Source organism: Scyliorhinus torazame, chromosome 17, assembly GCF_047496885.1.
Source record: "Scyliorhinus torazame isolate Kashiwa2021f chromosome 17, sScyTor2.1, whole genome shotgun sequence".
Lineage (NCBI taxonomy): Eukaryota > Metazoa > Chordata > Chondrichthyes > Carcharhiniformes > Scyliorhinidae > Scyliorhinus > Scyliorhinus torazame.
In genome coordinates, this window is record NC_092723.1 from 138,159,977 (window position 1) to 138,180,778 (window position 20,802).

Here is a 20,802-nt window from a genome sequence, read left to right on the forward strand (position 1 = left end):
ATCTAGTAATGAAATTCTACTGAACCTTTTTTATTCACCTACTTCTTAGCTTTTAGGCTGAATTTCAATTTCTGTGCTATATGAGAAAATTACAATACAAAGCTGACTGCGGTGGCTTGCTGTTCAAAATTAGAATGACAAGCGTCACTGCTCGTTAATAGAATATTAAAGAGAGCGCGAGTGCCAAGCTGCTAAAAACTTAATTGTGTTATACTACTTTGTGATTATAATGGAATGATAAAACAAAATGACTGATTATTTAAATGGTACAGGTGCAGTTGGTGTAGACATCATTTATCAACCATACAGCTACTGAACCCCTGAAATCCTACTGCAGTTAAATTTAATCCCAGCTTTTCCATCTTATTTTAATGTAGACTGTGCTGGGGTTGGGGGGGGGGGGTAAAATAAATTGGCACTGTTAGCATGATTGCATGTCGAGATGCAATGAGTCAATGAGACTGCTTACAAATCATGTCACCAGAATTGTTAAGGGTGAGGAAACTGGCTCAACGTGGGCTTTCAGTGTGTATAGCTGCGACAAGAAAGTTATTTACAATTTAAATGACATATCAGAACTTTCTCATATGGTTTTCAGGGTTACCGCACCTACCCACAGTAGATTTTCCCCAAATTAACCACAAATCTTGCTCAGCACCCAATGCAGTTTAAATCCCAATGCCAATCATATTTGTTTACTCATAAGACAACAGCAGGTATCAACTGCATAACCCAGTTCATTTTTTCCAAAAGTAGAAATGAAAATGCACCAGTGAAACCATCAAGTCCTGGAATCAGTTTGAATATGATATAAATGGATAACTAACATTGAGAATTCAGGGTCGCTAGGAAACCGGCTGGCTGTTAAATGCTAAAATATTAATGCACCTGATAAGGCACATTGAGTTTTCGTGGATGGCTGAGCAAAGTCTATAGAGGTACAAACACGATGACTATGTGATTTGCTTTAGTAATGCACTGTTCACAATGAATGAAAGACATTTGAATAGAATACTATAACAGGTACAGCAAGATGGCCATTTCATTTTTTAACATCAACATGAAGACAGGTAGCAGACATGGCAATGAACAAAAGGATGTCTGAAGTGCTCTTATTGCTGCCCTTCATGATAGCCAGGATGTGTCAAAATTTAACCAAATTGTCACAAAGGGACAATGCTTGCACATTAGTGACTGCAATCTGTTACATTTGATTCAAGTAAAGATTTTATTTTATTAAAAAATATATATTTTGATTAAAGATGTTCCATTTTACATTTCATTTTATAACCCACATTACCCGCAGCAGATGTTACAGAAAACCAACATAACAAAAAGAAAAGGGAAACAAATATGAAACAAACCCCAAACACCAGCCAAGCCCTTCCCAAGCCCTTCACATCCCCCCACTAACAACTGACTGTGACTAATTCCTTAAAATAGGTAATGAATGGCTGCCACATCTGGTAGAACCCCTCAACTGACCCCCTAACAGTGTACTTGACTTTCACCAGGTACAAGAATTCCATTAGGTCATCCAACCACACCAAGGCGCTTGGCAAAGGAGGAGACCTCCACCCAAGCAGAACTGACCTCCGGGCAATCAGCGAGGCGAAAGCAAGAACTACTGCTTTCACTCCTGTTTGCAGCCATGGCGAGTCCTACACCCCAAAAATGGCCACCAGAGGACAGACTCCAGATCAATATTCAGAATCACAAACATGGTGCTAAAGAAGGAGACTCAGAAGATTACCAGTTTGGGACATGTGTGTGTTTGGTGGCTGGACCCGCAGAACACCGCTCGCACCTATCTTCTACCTCCGGAAAGAAGGTTTGGTCAGGTGCGCCCTAAGCGGCACCGTAAGGTGGATTAGACCAAGCCACGCGCATGCAGACGTGGAGTTCATCCTACGAAGGGCCCACTCCACACCTCATCATCCACAATAGGCCCCAAGTCCCTCTCCCACTTAGCCTTCACCTCATCCACCGAGTCCAAATCCTCAGACAGAATTCGCCCATAAATAATGGAAGTGCTACCCTCCTCCGACCCTGCCAACGAAAGGATACTCTTCATCAGAGACGTCAGTGGTACCATGAGGAATGCCGGGATGGCACCCATTACAAAAGTCCTTATCTGGAGGTACCTGAACGAGTTCGACCCCGCAAGCCCAAACTTCGCCGACAATTCTTCCAAGCGAGCAAACCGCCCGTCCACGAACAAATCCCTGAATCTCTCAAGCCCCCTTCCCTCCCCACACCTCAAATGTGGGCCTCGACAGCTCAAACAGATGACTGGCAGAAATAGAGGCCATCCTTAATACGGATCTAAGCTTAAAGTGCTGCCTGAATTGTCTACATACCCTTAGAGTGGACACAACCACTGTTTCGAGGAGTACCTGGCTGGAGAAAACGAAAGCGAGGCTGTCACCAGCTCATCGAGACTAGATTCCCGCCTGTATCTGTCCCCATATGGAACCCTGGTCATGCACCACCCCAGCACCTTCTCAGCATTGGTTGCCCAATAATAGAAAAGCAAATTCGGCAATGCTAGGCCCCTCCCCTGACTATCCGTTCCTTTGAAGAACTGCCCTGCGGATCCTTGGGGTCTTGCCCGCCCACATAAAGGATGAAATCAACCTATTCACCCTCACAAAAAAAGATTTAGGGAGAAAAACAGGAAGACATTGAAAAAGAAACAAAAACCTTGGGAGAATATTCATTTTAATAGACTGGACTCTACCTGTCAAGGACAGGGGAAGGTTACCCCACTTTTTCAAATTGACCTTCATCTTACACACCAAACATGCATAGTTCAATTTATGGAGCCGGGCCCAATCGTGGGCCACCCGGACACCTAGATACCTGAAACTAGAGATGGTCAGGCGAAAAGGCAGCAAAGATGGTTCCTCTCCCTGTGGGATTAACTGGAAAGTACTTGCTCTTTTCTAAATTCAATTTGTATCCCGGGGCCAAAGCTCCTCAGTATCTCTATTATTTCACCCATAGTGGTGGCCAGTCCATAACATAAAGCAGCAAATCATCAGCATATAGGTGAGGTATTGGGTGCTCTGAGGTACAGACGAACCAACACGGTTGCGATTGGTACAATGCAGTTTTATTCCATCTAACTATTTATACATCAGACTTGGTACTCAGCACGTTGTGACTGTGTGAGTTTCTTGCTATGAGGTCCTGGCCCTGTGCTGTCTCCAGATGGACTGCCCAGGAAGTGTCGTGTTTCTTGTCTTATACTGTGTCTGCTCTTGTCTGTGATTGGCTATCGTGTTATGTGTGCTAATCGGTCCGTTAGTCTGTCTATCATTATGTATGTATGTTTGAATATCATGACATCCCCCCTTTTTTACAAGATTATGTGCCTACGTGGTTATAAATATAAATGTGTCCTGAGTGCAGCTAAAGGTGTGTGTGTGTGTGCGTAATATTTACATCATGTACATGGGGCTTAACTATATACAAGGGGCGATGTCAGGTGTGACATGCTAACGAGGTTCTACCATAACAAAAGAACAACGTGGAAATTTGGAACGATCAAACGAGGCCTGTAACGATAAAACAGTGACATGTTATAAAACAGTGGTTGCAAAAGTTTGACCTGTGAACAGTCTCATAAGTCCAGTCTAGTAGGTGGGCGACAAATTCGGGTTGACCGCCTCAAGGGTGGGTCGAGAACCACCGGCTGAGGTGCGAGCCTGGCCACGGGCGGCGACAGAAGGGGCATGGTATATGGCAGCTCCACGAAGTCGCTATCAGGAACCAGTGGAGGACACGGCATCTGTGTAGGGTCCCGTTGCGAGCGTGGAAGTAAGCGAAGGGCTCGGCGATTGCGCCTACGCACAGATCCATCCGGCATGCGTACCAGGAACGAGCGGGGAGCCACGCGTCAGAGAACTTCGACAGGTGCTGACCAGCCACCGTCTGGTAGGTGGATGCGGACGTTGTCTCCAGGGGCCAGGGAGGGAAGATCAGTTGCCCGTATGTCGTACGATCTCTTCTGGCGATCGTGCTGTAGTTGCATCCTATGCAGTACCGGAGCATGGACGTCACCAGCTCATGGGGCTGAAGCGTCTCAGGAGGTTGCGCCGGCTGAAACCTTTGGCAGGTTGTACAGTTGGGCACCATGTTGGCAATATCGTCACTGATGCCCGGCCAGTATACCGCCCCTCGAGCCCTCCGTCTGCACTTCTCGACCCCCAAGTGGCCTTCATGTAGTTGGTCGAGAACCAGCTGGCGCATGCTGTGCGGAATCACAATCCGGTCCAGCTTCAGAAGGACACCATCAATGATGGCTAGGTCGTCTTGTACATTGTAGAATTGTGGGCACTGCCCCTTGAGCCACCCTTCCGTCATGTGGCGCATCACACGTTGTAGAAGGGGGTCAGCCGCAGTCTCACGGTGAATGTGGGCCAGACGTGCATCAGTAGCTGGCAGATTGGCCGATGTGAAAGTCATCTGTGCCTCGACCCGACATACAAACCCCTCCGCATCTGGCGGCGTGCTCACTGCTCTGGATAGGGCATCCGCCACGATGAGGTCCTTCCCTGGAGTGTAGACCAGTTGGAAGTCGTACCTCCTGAGTTTAAGTAGGATGCGCTCGAGGCGAGGGGTCATCTCGTTCAGGTCCTTGTTTATTATGCTGACCAGGGGGCGGTGGTCAGTTTTGACCGTGAACCGTGGAAGACCATAGACGTAATCGTGGAACTTGTCTAAACCGGTTAGCAAGCCCAGGCATTCTTTTTCGATTTGCGCATAGCGCTGCTCTGTGGGAGTCATGGCCCGCGATGGATAGGCCACTGGGGCCCATGATGCCGTGTCATCCCTCTGCAAGAACACTGCTCCAATGCCGGATTGGCTGGCATGAGTTGAGATTTTGGTGGCACGAGACGTGTCAAAAAACGCCAACACTGGTGCCGTAGTGAGTTTGCGTTTGAGCTCCTCCCATTCCAGCTGGTGCGTGTGTTGCCATTGGAACTCTGTGGATTTTCTGACGAGGTGGCGCAGAGTCGTCGTGTGGGAGGCAAGGTTGGGAAAGAACTTCCCCAGGAAGCTGACCATGCCAAGGAAGCGTAGGACAGCCTTCTTGTCGGCCAGCTGCGGCATGGCTGTGATGGCGCTCACCTTGTCTGTATCCGGACGGACCCCTGACCGGGAGATTATGGTCCCCCAGGAACTTCAACTCGGTCTGGCCAAAGGAGCACTTGGCTCGGTTGAGGCGCAGGCTGTTTTCCAGTATGCGGGCAAAAACGCGTTGGAGACGATATATGTGGACCAGATGATGACATCGTCCACATATACGCGCACCCCTTCGATGCCTTCCATCATCTGCTCCATGATTCTATGGAAGACCTCGGACGCCGAGATGATGCCAAATGGCATCCGGTTGTAGCAGAACCTGCCGAAAGGGGTGTTGAAGGTACATAGCTATCGGCTGGACGGGTCCAGTTGGATCTGCCAAAATCCTTTAGAAACATCCAGTTCGTGAATATCTTCGCCTGGGCCATTTCACTGGTGACCTCCTCCAGTTTGGGTATGGGATAATGTTCCCTCATAATATTATTATTGAGGTCTTTGGGGTCAATACAGATGCGGAGCTCGCCAGAGGGCTTCTTGACACACACCATGGAGCTGACCCATGGCGTGGGCTCCGAGACCCTGGATAGGACCCCTTGGTCCTGGAGATCCTGCAGCTGCTGCTTGAGGCGGTCTTTTAAGTGGCGCAGGAACCCTGCGAGGTGCGTGAACGACCGGGATGGCGTCTGTTTTGAGGCGAATTCGGTAGGTGTATGGCAGTGTTCCCATGCCTTCGAATGCCTCCTGGTTGTAGGCGAGGAGCAATTGGAGCTGTGCGTAGAACTCTGCATCCGGGAAGTCAGACGTGTCGTCTGGAGAGAGAGAGAGAGGATTCGTTGCACAAGGTGGAGAGCCTTGCATGCCTGTGCGCCCAACGGGGAGTCCTTCGATGAGCCAACTATCTCGAACGAGAGTGTGGCCGTGTGTGTGTTGTGTGTCATCTGGAGCTGGCAGGATCCCATGGCCGGGATAACGTTCCCGTTGTCGTCGACCATCTTGCACCAGGATGGCTGGATTGGTGGTCTGACCTTTATGGCGTAGAAGGCTGACCATGCTATGAGGTTGGCGGAGGCGCCGGTGTCCAGGCGGAAAGTGATCGGCGATCGGTTGACCGTTAGGGTGGCACTCCATTCATCGCCCGGATTGATGGTGTTGACCCGATTCGCATCAATGACTGCAACCCGGAAGGCGTCTTGGTCATCTGTGTCGTCGGTTTGGATGTCGTGATGTGGAGGCTGAACGGTCCGCACGTTCCTGCGAGGTTGTCGGAGATGTGGAAGATCAACAGGTTGAGCCGCTCGACAGTAGACAGCGTAGTGGCCCATCTTGCCACAGCGTAGGCATTGTCGGGTTTTTGCAGGACATTGCCCTTTTAAATGTGCAGCTCCACAGTTGCCGCACGTCATGATGCATGGCGTTCGTTACGCCACTGCGCATGCGCAGTTCGGTCTTGCGTCGGGCACGCCTGCGCAGCACGTCCCTCAGTGTTGCCGTAGGTTTTGGCGCGCACAAATGCGGGAGGCCTTAAAAAGCGCGCGAAAAAGTCGCCCTCGTCGGAACCGCAGGCCAGGAGAAACTCAATTGCCTGGACGCGTTCGGCCTCGTGAGCAGCCTGGCTTGCCGATTCAATCGCGTGGGACCCCCTCCGTGCCGATTCGGTCGCCTGAAATTGGGCATATCGGCTAGTCGCATTCTCATGCAGGACACAGGCTTCAACTGCAGATGCTAAGGTCAGGCATTTAATTTTTAGAAGCTGCTGGCGTAGGCCACTGGAGGCAACGCCAAAAACGATCTGGTCCCAGATCATGGACTCTGAGGTGGTGTCATAACCGCAGGACTGCGCGAGTATACGGAGGTGCGTCAGGAAGGACTGAAAGAGCTCATCCTTACCTTGCAGGCGCTGCTGAAAGACATACCTCTCAAACCTTTCGTTGACCTCAACGTTGAAGTGCTGGTCGAGCTTGAGGAGGACCGTGTCATATTTAGATTTGTTCTCGCCTTCCGCGAACACCAAGGAGTTGTATACATCGATGGCGTCCTGACCTGTGTCAGTGAGGAGCATGGCAATCTTTGTTTCGTCCGAGGCCCCCTGTTTTTCATTGGCTTGCATGCAGAGTTCGAAGTGCTGCTTGAAGAGCTTCCAATTTGTGCCCAGGTTCCCAGCGACTTGCAACGGCTGCGGTTTGTTGCGGGTGTCCATGGCTCAGGATGGCAGATTTGCCAGTCGGTATCGATTCACTCCTGGTATCATGAGGTGTTGGGTGCTCTGAGGTACAGACGAACCAACACGGTTGCGATTGGTACAACGCAGTTTTATTCCATCTAACTATTTATACATCAGACTTGGTACTCAGCACGTTGTGACTGTGTGAGTGTCTTGCTATGAGGTCCTGGCCTTGTGCTGTCTCCAGATGGACTGCCCAGGAAGTGTCGTGTTTCTTGTCTTATACTGTGTCTGCTCTTGTCTGTGATTGGCTATCGTGTTATGTGTGCTAATTGGTCCGTTGGTCTGTCTATCATTATGTATGTATGTTTGAATATCATGACACTAGAGACACCCTATGTTCCAACCCTCCCCTCTTTATCTCCTTCCACTAACCCAAAGCCCTCAAAGCAATAGCTTAAGGGTTCAATCGCCAACACAAATAGAAAGGGGGACATTGGACACCCCTGTGTTGTCCTCCTATTCAATTGGAAGTACCCCGAGCTCAAGACATTGGTACAAACAAGAACTGAGAGGGCCTTATACGATAACCATACCTACAAAATAAATTTTGGCCCTAGACCAAACCTTCCCAGAACTTCAAAAGGATACCTCTACTCCACCCTATCTAAAGCCTTCTCGGCATCTAATGACACAATCACCTCCGGGCTCAGCCCCAACGGACAGGGAAAGAACAACACTCAACAGCCTCCGAAAGTTGGCTGACAATTGCCGGCCCTTAACAAAGCCTGCCTGATACTCTGCAATCACCTCAGGACTCCAGACTTACCGTCAACACCTTAGCCAGTGAAATAGGTCGACATGACCCACACCCATGGGATCCTTATCCTTCTTCAACAGACGGGAAAAGAAGCCTGTGAGAGTGAGGCAGGCAGGGATCCCCAGGTCAAAAAATCATTAAACATATCCATGGGTAAACATTACCAGCAATGGGACCAATTTATCCGCAAACTTCTCATAGAATTCCACAGGAATATAGGGCGATGCAAACAGCTTTACTTGTTTGCATCGCCCTATACCTATCAAAATCTCCTCAGTGCCTAACGGGGCCTCCAACACTTCCCGTTTATTATCCCCCACCACCTGAAATTCCATCCCATCTAAAAATGTCAACATGTTCAACCCCACCACCGAGGGCTCTGACATATAAAGACTCTTGTAAAAAGCCTCAACAGCAGCATTAACTTTATCTGGAGTAGAAACTAAGCTACCATTCGAGTCTCTAACCTGGATAATCTCCCAGGAGGCTGCCTGCAAGCTTAGCTGCTGAACAAACAGACCGCCGGCCTTCTCCCCATTCTCATAAAAGGTCCCCCGGAACATCAAAGCTGGCTCACAGCCTTTCCTCTAGACAACAGATCGAACTGCATCTGCAGCTTATTTCTGCTCGCCAGGAGCTCTGGGTTAGGGTCACAAGAATACCTACAGCCCACCTCCAAAATATCATCCACCAACCTCTGCCATTCCACGCTTACCTCCCTATCCATATGCATCTTATACGAAATGATCTTTCCCCTAATAACCATCTTCAAGGCTTCCCAAAGCATGGAGGGTGAGACAGACTCATTCCTAGTAAATTCTACATACTCACCAACAGCCTTAGACATGCGCCCACAGAACCCCATACACACCAATAACCCTACATCTAACCTGCACGATAGACGCTGCGCGGGGCGTAACTCCAAAACCAAATCCACCAAATGAGAGACATGATCCGAGATGACGGTGGCCGAATACTCTGCTTCCTCACCGAAGGCAGAGGAGACCTACCCACCAGAAAAAAGTAGATAGTGGAATACACCTTGTGAACTGGAGAAAAGAATGGGAATTTTTTTATTAACTGCCATGGATCTGCCCCCACCCACCATCAGTTCCATAAACGTTAACAGCGTCCATCCCCGACGGAGCCAACGATTGTGGCCTAGAACGATCCAACTTCAGATCAAGTATGCAATTTAAATCACCCCCAAAAATCAGTTGGTGTGTATCCAAATCCGGAATGGAAGCCAACAGCTTCCTAATAAATGCTGCATCATCCCAGTTCAGGGTATATACATTAATTAATACCACCAACGTACCTGCCAAAGACCTGGTGACCATCACGTACCTACCGTACGGGTCCACCACTACCTTGTCCGTCAAAAAAATAACCTGTTTATTGATTAAAATAGTGTACATGTTGGTTACATACCAAAGAACAATACCTTCTCCTGACTTCCACTGACAGGAATGTGCTGAGCAGTCGCACATCAGGTGCTCCTCCAGAATACAGAAAAATAGGCACTTTTGGATGTATTTAGCCCCAAAATACAGACTCATCCTGCCCTTAAACAGAAAAGGAAGAGATAAAGCGCAACATGCCAGCAAATGATAGCTCAAGAGGCAGCAGGGAAGCCAGAAGTGGTGGAAAAGGGCAGGAGCAGTGAGCATGCGAGTCGGCAGACCACAAGGCAGCGATGCCCAGACAATGAGCTACCTCCCCACCTGAAGAGAGATGGAAGACATTCCTAACCAAGGAATTGACCGCGATGAAGGGAGAAATCAAAGTGGAGATCCAGGTGGCGATCGAGGTGGCAGTGACGGAGGTACTGGTTGCCATGCAAACGGCACTTGCTGGAATGGGATAGAATCTGGAGGCTCAGTGGAAGACGATCCTGGAGCTCGAAAAGGCATCTACTGGCCAGAGAGACAAGTTGGTAGCTTTGGAAGTTGAGATAAAAAGGTTGGTGGTGAGCCAAGGGAGCCTGAAGGCGAATGTCGAGGATCAGAAAAATTGGTCTTGGAGCAAAGAAATTCAAACAGTGGGCCTACCAGAGGGGATCGAGGGCAGAGACCTGACTGACTATGTGGCCCAGATGCTGGGCAATCTCGTTGGAAAGGACAACTTCCTCAATCCACCGGAGATCGACAAAGCCCACAAGTCACTCCGACACAGAATATGGGTGTACCAAGCTATTGGGGCAGATCTGGCAAATCATAGGGCCGAGTTTAATCAAGCGAAACTGGCCCTGTACAAGAATGGAATAAAATTCGGGATGTTATTCCCAGCCAGAGTCTGGGTGACATTCCAGAATAAAGAACATTACTTCGCCATCCTGTCAGAGGCAAATGTGTTCGTGCGGGCAAATGGCCTAGGCAAAAGGCAGACAAAGCATGGATGAAGAAGACATAGGGAGAGAAAGGAGAAAGAAAAGAGATGGACATGAACAATTTTCACGCAGGACAGTACTGCCCCGCTTTGAGCAAGAGCACCAGCTCACAGGAAGGAAGGGGGCAAGGGCAGTGGCGCAGGAAAGGGTGACGAGGAGGCAGAGTGGATGGCAATTGATCGGGCATAAGGCGGGGGAAAGATCAGCCCTAGAGAGGGACCACCATACTAGCAGGGAAAGCAAGCAGCAGGAAGTATGAAAGAAAGTGGGGCCGCTGCGCATCTCCCAGTGGGGAGGGAGCACCTGGTTGGGGGGGGGAACTGTGGTAAACCATTGTATTGTATTGTATTGTACTGTTGTATTGTTACATGCCTGGGCTTGTCCCTGCTGGCTCCGCCTGTGGCTCCTCCCCTCGGGCTCATATATAAAGGTGGCTGGTCTCCGCCTCTGATCCAGTTCGGGATCAGAGGCCAGGAGGCTTTCTGTTTAGTGTATTAAAGCTTCAGTTACGTTCACCATTTGTCATGTGTTCATTGATGGCATATCAGGAACTACAGGGATAGGGAAGGGGAAGGTAGGGGGGGTGAATAGAGAGGGATTGCATGGGGGTGACGGTGGAGCATGGAAAGGGGGACAGAGGGGGGCAGGGGGACCATGGGGAGAGCATAATAAGGAAGGGAAGAGCTCTAGACTGGCTTCGGCAGGGTAGGTTCAGGTAAGCAGCCACTTTGAAGGACCCCTAAACAAAGGGAAACCCCAGAATGCAACAGCTCATCCACGTGGTGTTCACTTAGTTGGTGACCATATTGAGTGGTCCCTGGACAAAGGGAAAGTCCAGTGTGCAGGGATCCAGCCTCCTAGTGAGAACGGCGACCGTGGCCATTTTGGATGGCCCCCGACAAAGGGAAATCCTGGAGTGCAAGGGTGCATCCACCAGGTAAGTATGGTTGATCCCGCAGGAGGGGGGGGGGACAGTAACCCCTCATCAGGATTATCACCTGGCATGTTAGCGGACATAACAGCCCAGTGAAAAGATCCAGAGTCTTTGCCCATCTGAGAAGCTTGAAAGTCAACATAGTCTTCCTCCAAGAGTCGCATCTGAAGAAGGAGGACCAACTGCGGGCAAGAAAGGGCTGGGTGGGACAGACCTACCATTCCTACTATGAGACACGAGCTAGGGGGTTAGCCATACTGACAAGTAAGAGGACGCTGTTCACGGCGACAAAGACGGTTACAGACCCGGGGGACGATATGACATGGTCAGCGGTGTCTTAGACTGGGCACCGGTGTACTGATGAACGTGAACGCGCCCAACTGGGACGACATGGATTTTATAAAGAAGACCATGGCAGAAATCCCCGACATAGAGGCACACAGACTGATCATGGCTGGGGGGGTGGGGAGGCGGGGGGGTGGGGGGGGGGGGGGGGGGGTAAAGAGACTTTAACTGTGTACAGGACCCATTGACCGACCTATCAAACCTCAGAACGGGGAAAATGACAGGCATGGCTAGGGAACTGGGAACGTTCATGGAGGAGATGGGGGCAGTGGACCCATGGCAGTTCCTGCACGCAGGTGAGAGGGAATTGTCGTTCTTCTCACCAGTACACAAGGTCTACACCTGACTTTTTTGTCGTGGGGAAATCAGTACTTCCAGAAATAGTCAGGAGGGAACAATCCGGGATTGTAATCTCCGACCACACTCCACGTTATGTGGATGTGAGGTTGGAGACGGGCTGTGCCCAACACCCCACATGAAGGTTGGACACGGACCTCTTGGCGACAAGACCTTCTGCCAGAAAACGTCACAGGCGAGGCCATAGACAAGTATGTTATGAACAACCGGAGCGGGGAAGTCTCACCTTCCATGTTCTGGTAGGCACTGAAGGTGGTGGTTAGGGGAGAAATTATAGCCTACAGGCCCGCAGGGGCAGGGAAGAGAGGGAGGCTAGGCAACAACTGATCGACCCCACCTTAGTGGTCGACAGAAGATACTTAGGGAGCCCCATCGTAGAGCTTCTGGCGGAGAGGAAAAAGCTGCAAATGGACTTTAACCTGCTAGCCACCGAAGGCAGTGCACCAACTCCGCCAAACATCATCAGCTGAGAAAGCAGGCAGCCACGAGGGAAATAGCTCAGGTAAAGGACAACAGAGGTGGACTGGTAGCAGAACCAAAAAAGGTAAACAAAGCATTGAGGCCTTCTACTGGGAACTGTACACCTCTGAGCCCCCCGAAGGAATCCAAGAAGCCCTCAGACAACACTGCAATAGAGAAGAAGTATGGAAGGCCTGGCCCTCCCAAACTTGCAATACTACCACTAGGCAGCCATGGCCGAGAGAGTGAGGGGTTGGATAAGGGAAACAAACATGGAATGGTTGGGATGGAGGAGTCCTCCTGCACAGGAACAACTCTCCGAGCCCTTGCCACGACAGCGCTTTCATCCCCGCCAGCAAAACACTCAACCAGACCAGTAGTAATAGCAACACTGAGAACTTGAACAAGATGAGACAACGGTTTAACAAACGTGCCCACCATGGCCCCCATCTGTGGCAACCACAGGTTTCCACCAGTCATGCTGGGCGCCAACTTTAAGAGGTGGGAACAGGATGAGGGGAGGGGAGCGGTTAAGGACTTTTACAAGGGGGACAGGCCTGTGACCTTAGAAGGGCTGACGGAGAGACTGGAACTACCAAACTGTCAGGAACTCCAGCATTTACAAGTCAAAAACTTTCTCCGCAAGGAGACGACGAGGTACCCTGGAGCCTGGAGAGGCACAATGTTGGAGGAGCTACTGGACACGGACAGTATGGAAAAAGGGAACTGCGGGGACATGTACGGACGACTTTTAGAAAGGACGCGCTCACCACTGGACAGAACAAGGGAGAAATAGGAGGAAGAATTAGGGACGGAAGTAAGGTGGGGAGTCTGGAGAGAAGCACTTAACAGGGTCAACTCCACCTTCTCCTGCGCAAGGCTAAGCCTCATGCAGCTTAAAGTGGTACACAGAGCACACCTGACAAGTACCTGAATGAGCATCTCTGCTCGGCCTTTTGGCTAAGATGAGCATGAGATCAGGTGTAATGCCTGGATCTGGTGTGTCTCTCTTGTGGCGACCATGAATTGGATTCAATTTGAATTGGTTTTTGGAGCAGGCAAGGAGCTGGATTAGGGGTTTGCCCTTATCCACACTCTGAGCTCTGGCTTTGTAACTCTGATAAAGTAATTTTAAAAACAGAACCCGAAGGAGCAGGTTCTTTTCGGAGACGGAGGACAAATGCGAACGATGCTCGGGAGGCCCGTCCAACCATGCCAAACGTTCTGGGACTTCCCCAGACGTGTCGGGTTCTGGACAGCCTTCTTCGAGTTGACGTCCAAGATTGTGGGGGTGAGGGTGGAGCCGTGCCCGAAAGTGGCAGTCTTCGGGGTATTAGACCAGCCAGAACTTGATATGCGGAAGAGGGCGGATGCCCTTGCATTTGCGTCCCTAATCGCCCGCTAGAGAATCCTGCTCAACTGGCGATCAGCAGCATCACCCAGAGCTGCAGACAGGCTGGAATTCTCCATCTGGAGAAGATCAAATACGCCATCCGAGGGTCAGACGATGACTTCCACAAAGCGTGGGGGCCATTCATCAGCTTGTTCCAAGACCTGCTCGATGACAACAGCGGATAGAACCGGGGGTGGGAGAGGGGGTGGGGGGGGGTGATGCATGGGAACAACCAGGGCCACTGAAAGCAGACAGGAACGAGGGCAGGGGGGGAAACAGGGGGGAGAGACCCAAGGAAACACCAAAAGGGAACACAGGGAGAGACGGACACAGGGACCAGAGGGCCCCTCATAAAGCTATAAGAGTAAAACAAACCATCTGCGGTGAAGGGAAGGGCCGAGGATAGGACTCAGAGTCAGTAGAAAAGGGGAGAGGGGGACAATAGGAGGTGGAGTGGGGGGCGCTGAAAAGGAACAAAGTGTAAATTGTAAATAATAATTTACATCTCTTGTACAGTATAAAAATGCAAACTTTAATTAAAAAATTATTTTAAAAAGTTTTTAAGAAAGAACAAAACCCCCTTCTTACCAACCCCAGCAAAACAAAAGTGCTGGCTCATTGAACCATGAAAAACAGGTCCAACAGGCTGCAGCCCCTCCCCCCAGCTGACTCCCATTCCCTAGCTAAACAAATTGTTGAAAGCTTTAGCTACAAGTGTTCTTGTAATATAAATCAGGACATCCAACAAGAACATTACATGGTACTGGGATTGGATGGTATTAAACACTGAGAAAAAACTATTACATCATCGAATGAAGCCTGCCACGAAGTCCACAGAGATTTGAAGATTTTGCAGACTGCAAGAATGAACTACATGGAGTCGTTGCAACCAACAATGAGTCTCAGAATTCATGGTAATGTGGACAGCAATTGGCGTGTGTTTAAACAACAATTTAATCTATTTCTTACTGCAGTAAATTGAGGAGAATCATCAGATTTGCGGAAGGTAGCGATGCTCCAAACAGCGGCAGGGCCTGAAGCAATTGCTGTGTTTAATACGTTTTAAATTTGCAAACGATGAAGATAGCAAAAATTTTAATTCGAAGATTTGATGCAGATAACACCCTCAGAAAGACTGAAATTTATGAATGCTATGTGTTTAGATCACATTTACAGAGGGAGAGATCATTTCATCACTGATTTAAAGTTAAAAGCTAAATCTTGTAATTCCACAGGTCACTGAAAGGGGCAACACAGGTGGAGAAGGTAGTCAAGAAGGCATACGGCATGCTTGCCTTCATTGGCCGGGGCATTGAGTATAAGAATTGGCAAGTCATGTTGCAGCTGTATAGAACCTTAGTTAGGCCACACTTGGAGTATAGTGTTCAATTCTGGTCGCCACACTACCAGAAGGATGTGGAGGCTTTAGAGAGGGTGCAGAAGAGATTTACCAGAATGTTGCCTGGTATGGAGGGCATTAGCTATGAGGAGTGGTTGAATAAACTCGGTTTCTTCTCACTGGAATGAAGGAGGTTGAGGGGCGACCTGATAGAGGTCTACAAAATTATGAGGGGCATAGACAGAGTGGATAGTCAGAGGCTTTTCCCCGGGGTAGAGGGGTCAATTACTAGGGGGCATAGGTTTAAGGTGAGAGGGGCAAGGTTTAGAGTAGATGTACGAGGCAAGTTTTTTACGCAGAGGGTAGTGGGTGCCTGGAACTCGCTACCGGAGGAGGTGGTGGAAGCAGGGACGATAGTGACATTTAAGGGGCATCTTGACAAATACATGAATAGGATGGGAATAGAGGGATACGGACCCAGGAAGTGTAGAAGATTGTAGTTTAGTCAGGCAGCATGGTCGGCACGGGCTTGGAGGGCCGAAGGGTCTGTTCCTGTGCTGTACATTTCTTTGTTCTTTGTTTTGCTCAACCCCAGATCAGTCAGCACAGTGGAAAGCAAAGGACGGGATTCTCCGTTGCCCGACCCTGAAATCGGGAATGGCGATTTGGCGGAGAATGGCTCCCAATGCCGAAATCGCGGCAGGCGGCAATTTGACACCGGATCACGATGTTCAGCCCCGAGTCACAACCTGTTGAAATGTCATTAGCTCGCCCACCCGCACTGCTCCGCCTCCAATGGGCCGAGTTCCAGACGGCACGGGCCATGTGCGGTCTCAACGGTCGTGAGCCTGGAGTGGTGGCTGCGTAGAGAGAGTGGGCGCATGGAAAGTGTCCAGCACCGCCACACTCGGCTGAGATCTGTGCCACTGGCCGGGGGGGGCTTCTGCCAGGGCTGCAGTGTTGGGGGGGGGGGGGATGGGGGGGGTGGGGGGGGGGGGGGGGGAAAGAGTGATGGGGGTGGCCAAGCGGTGGGCTGTGGGGTCGGGGTGGGCGGGTAAGTGGCTCAGCACAGCCGACAGCATTGTTTCCTGCGCGATTGGTGCGTGTGTGTTGTAGGCGTACGCAAGGCTGCAGCTTGTCAGCCCTGCGCATGTACAGTATGGACCCGGCGATTCTCCAACCATTTTCCGAGCGTTCATCGGGTGTTTCATGTGGCACTGGTGCTAGCCCCTCACCGGTAGCGGAATTGGTACGGGTTTCGTGCCGATTTTCCCGTTGTGAAAGACCATGGATCTTCCATTGGCGTCAGCTCAGGAGCGGAGAATCCAACCCACTGTCTTCAGTGATGAAACATCATTTTTTGTTGGAGTAATAACAGAGAAGAATAATTTTTGGAGGCATCAAAAAATTCTCCAGCACTTAAACAAATACAAACTGATACTCCATTTAAAATAAATACGGTTGATGAGGTCAAATTGCTGCTACCACTTGAAGTTAGACACTGATGCCAAAGCCAATTTAATCAGCATGACTGATTTTAAAAATCTGAAAATTCGGCAGATTAGAAGAAATCACAACATATCTCTGAAATATTATAATGGTTCAAGCATTAAATGTTATAGTGCTTGTGACCTGAGTGTGGTGGTGAAGAACACAGTTTATTCCATTCCATTCCATTGCTTCCAATGTACTGATATCATGGTTGTGTTGTAATTCACCGACTGACCACTGGGAGTCTCATTCATATATAAGCGAATGTTAGAGTCAGGTGACGGGTGACTGACTAAGGAGTTGAGAGAGAGTTTGCTTGTGCATGTTCATACTGTTATTCATCTGTTGTTTTGTATATATTTGACCCACAATTAATGTTAAGAAATCGTTCATAGCTTTAACTGCAAATGTTCTTGTAATATAATTCAGGCCATCCGACAAGAACATTACACCGGCTACAAAAGTTAAACAATATTCAACACCTCTACAAAGATTCCCACCAGGAGCCTTATATTTCCAAATATACTACCTTAAACAATACCACTCAGAACAGTTAACACCCCCCCACCATACAACTTATGCCAATACTCTCATCCCATTTCAAGAACAAAGAAATAATAATAAATACATACAAAGTACAAAATATCACAAAACCACTTCTCCTCAACAACACTAAAACACAGAGCCGATTTAACTTGATCCCAGTCTATACTTTGTAACAGAGGCCTCAGCCTCCTCCAAAGTGTCAAAGTAATACTCCTTTGACTCGCAGGTAGCCCACAGCCTCGCTGGATACACCACTCCAAACTGTACTCCATCCTTGTACAAAGCTGCTTTAGCCTTATTGAAGCCATTTGCTCCAACATCTTGATAGATTTTAATGAGGCTCCCTTCCCACCTTGAATCACGGTTCTCTTTGGCCCACTTCAGGATCTGCTCCTTCCCCTGGAAGCTATGGTATCTTACTATAACTGCCCGTGAAGGCTGATTCGCCTGAGGCTTCTACCAGAGTGTTCGATGTGCCCTGTCCAGCTCTGGAGAGGATGCCAGTCCAGCCTCCCCTTCATCTTACTGGACATCTGTGAGAAGGATGCAGTTGGATTCGGACCCTCCACACCCTCTGACACCTTCACAACTCTGAGGTTTTGTCTTCTCGACCGATTCTCCAAGTCGTCCACCTCCGCCCTCAGACTATTATTCTTCTCTGCTACCAACGAGATCCCAGCCTCCAGCAAGGCAATTTGGTCACTGTGCCTCGACAGAGCCGTCTTCACTCCTTTCAACACCTCACCCTGCTCCTTCACAGCTTCTGAAGTTCTCTCCAACTTTTCTTGCGGACAGGATCCAGTGCCTCCTCGATCGATTTCCAGAGGGTTTCAAACATCACTCTCTATTGATTCTTGAAATGCTTGTGAAATTCCATAGCTGGCACCCCAATTAACATATCTGCCATGATCGGAGTGGCTGCAACCGCCAGAGCCAGTGCCAGCATTTTCCCTGCTAAGTCACCATGCAAAATGTCCACTTGCAGACTTAGTTCCAGTCTTTTTTGACAATCTTCAACAACAGGCTCCTTCGACTTTCATATGGGTAGAATTTGTCCAGCAAAAAACTCTAGGAACCAGGCAAAAAGGGCCAAAAAACAAGTATCCTGGCGGGAGCTACTGAGTGCACAATCGCCCACATGCTGCAATCGGAAGTCAAGTCAAGATTTTAGACCAGTCACTGATTTAGTTTTAATTTGATTTTATAATACTGGAGCCAACAGTGAGGGAATAGAAAGCCATGCTGGATTTTCCCAAGGAAATTAGAGAAAGACCATTTCCTCTGATCTGTCAACTGATGGTTAAGAGGAATAAATTTAAGAGCATCACAAAGAAGTTTTTTGTACAGATGATCACTCACACAGTAAACTTTGGAAGCGAAAGTATGTACATGGTGACAATTCAACACAATGTTCATCTCTTACCCTTGCTCTGGCCCCACAGCCTTACAGATTTTAAAGTATATACCCTATTCCTTTTTGGAAGTACAGTAACTATTGAATCCACCTCACTGTCCTTTCAGGCAGATGGTAAACACTGTTGATATGGGGATTGTGGCAGGGATCATTCAGCTGAAAGACCATTCTGTGAGCTCCTGTTCAAGCTGCAGGCTGATGAGACCCAAGATATTATAATTCACGTGGATGAGAGTTAGAGAACTGGACAGTGGCCAAGGTAGTACCCATTTTAAAAAGGTAGTCAGAGACAATCCAGGTAGGCCAGTTAGTAGTCATCACGGGCAAAACAGGGATCTGAAGATGACCCTAAGACAGTGTTTTACAAACTTATTTCCTGGGACCCACTTTTAGAAACTGGCTAACCTTCAGGACCGACGCTGACTGGCCTTCGCAATACACACCAACTGACCTTCAGGACAAGCGCCATGTTCACTTACCTTTTAATGCGAAAGGGGAGTGAGCCTGCTTTGTCCTCACAATCTCACTTGAATCTGGTTTAAAGGAGCAGAGGGCAATGCGCATATCAGGTGCAGACTTCAGACAGTTCTTTGAGCTCTCTTCCTCTTTATGAAAATGGAAAATCCAACCTCACACATGTAGGTGAAGGGCAATAGCAACAAAATGTGTGTTTTACTCAGCACTGGATACTCTTGGGAGATGCTACACCAGAATGCTGACAGACTCGTGGGCTTTGGTGCATTTTTAATATGGTATTACAGATAAGCTGCAGCAGCACAGTCTTTTAATTTGGAGTCAGCTCTAAGTTAGTAACTGACTCTGGAGTCTTGATCAGAAAAGGAATTTTTCACACACCACTTCTCTTTCAAATTCGGAATTACCAGTACTTCCCTGCATGTAACACACATGGGCTTTGCCTCCTTATTTGTATTGTTACAATTTACAAAACTATACCTCAAGAAATCATTTTTAAACTTCTTTGCTCAGAGTTAAGTTTATTTTTTCAGGGCTGATAACCAGAGGCCCTGCAGCTCCAACACTACCACTGCTCTGTGCTGCCCTGTACTCTCCTGTGTAGCTCTCTCCAGCAGATTCTGTAGCGAGATCCTCTCCAATAGGTAAACTGCCTATTTGAGTCTCTGGCCGTCTCTTACTTAAAAAAAAAACATTGATCTTCACAGTTCACTTGCCTTGTTTGCCAGCAGCTGCGAAATCTAAGCAACACTGCTCCTTGCTTTGGCACCAAAAGCATGCCCCTGGACAGCCCTTCACGTCAATTCTACGTGCAGGGCACGTGACCTAATCTCTGCTGCCGATTCTGGCCGGAAGACTCCACGCAGCCTAATCTGGATCTACATTTATTTCCATTGCAAAAAACGGTAGTGGCTGTTTAGCTCTTCTCCCATGATCAGGAGCACCTTGGGAAGGACGGGACCAATCGCTCTGCAACTCTCCCAACACCCACCGCGAGTTGCGACTCTGACTTTGAAATCCCTGCTCTAGGACACTAAGTGAATGGCAATATCCTGGTCAAATTTCCATATAGTAACAATTACAGTGACCAGGTAAAAAAGTAATTTATGCATATTTACATTCTTTTTCGGAGCGGCTGCAGACAATGTGAAAATAGGATCCTTATCCCAACAGTAGCACTTCAACTAGGGCAGATTTTCATTAAAGTATCCTTTGTTCATCTGCTTCATGTTCTGAAAAAGCAGGTGCTCATTCGTAGATAAAACATTAGAGTTATCTTAAGTACTAGGGATAAAATCAGCATGCATGCTGGGAGAAACTGGTGACTCTAGCTGCTGATGATTCTCCACTCCCCACCAGTTTCTAAATTCAGTTTCTGGGGAAAGGAAGGTTAGGTGGAAAATAATGAACATGCACAGAAACTCCACTGATTTATCAATGAGCAAGTGATAAATAGAACTGAGATAATAATACTTGTGTAAAACTAGTAGAATCTTGGCAGCATTGTGTTGTCAAATCAGCATAATTTGAGAGCACCACTGATCCATGTCATCAGTTTTGTTTTGATAATGGACTGCCATTGGAGCAGC

At 48.6% G+C, this 20,802-nt stretch overlaps 1 protein-coding gene across 5 annotated transcripts in view; it reads right to left on the reverse strand.

The window, feature by feature from the left end:
• LOC140394181 (probable helicase with zinc finger domain) overlaps positions 1–20,802 on the reverse strand; it is a 682,830-nt gene that overhangs the window by 201,845 nt on the left and 460,183 nt on the right. The gene's annotated exons all lie outside the window — the stretch shown is intronic.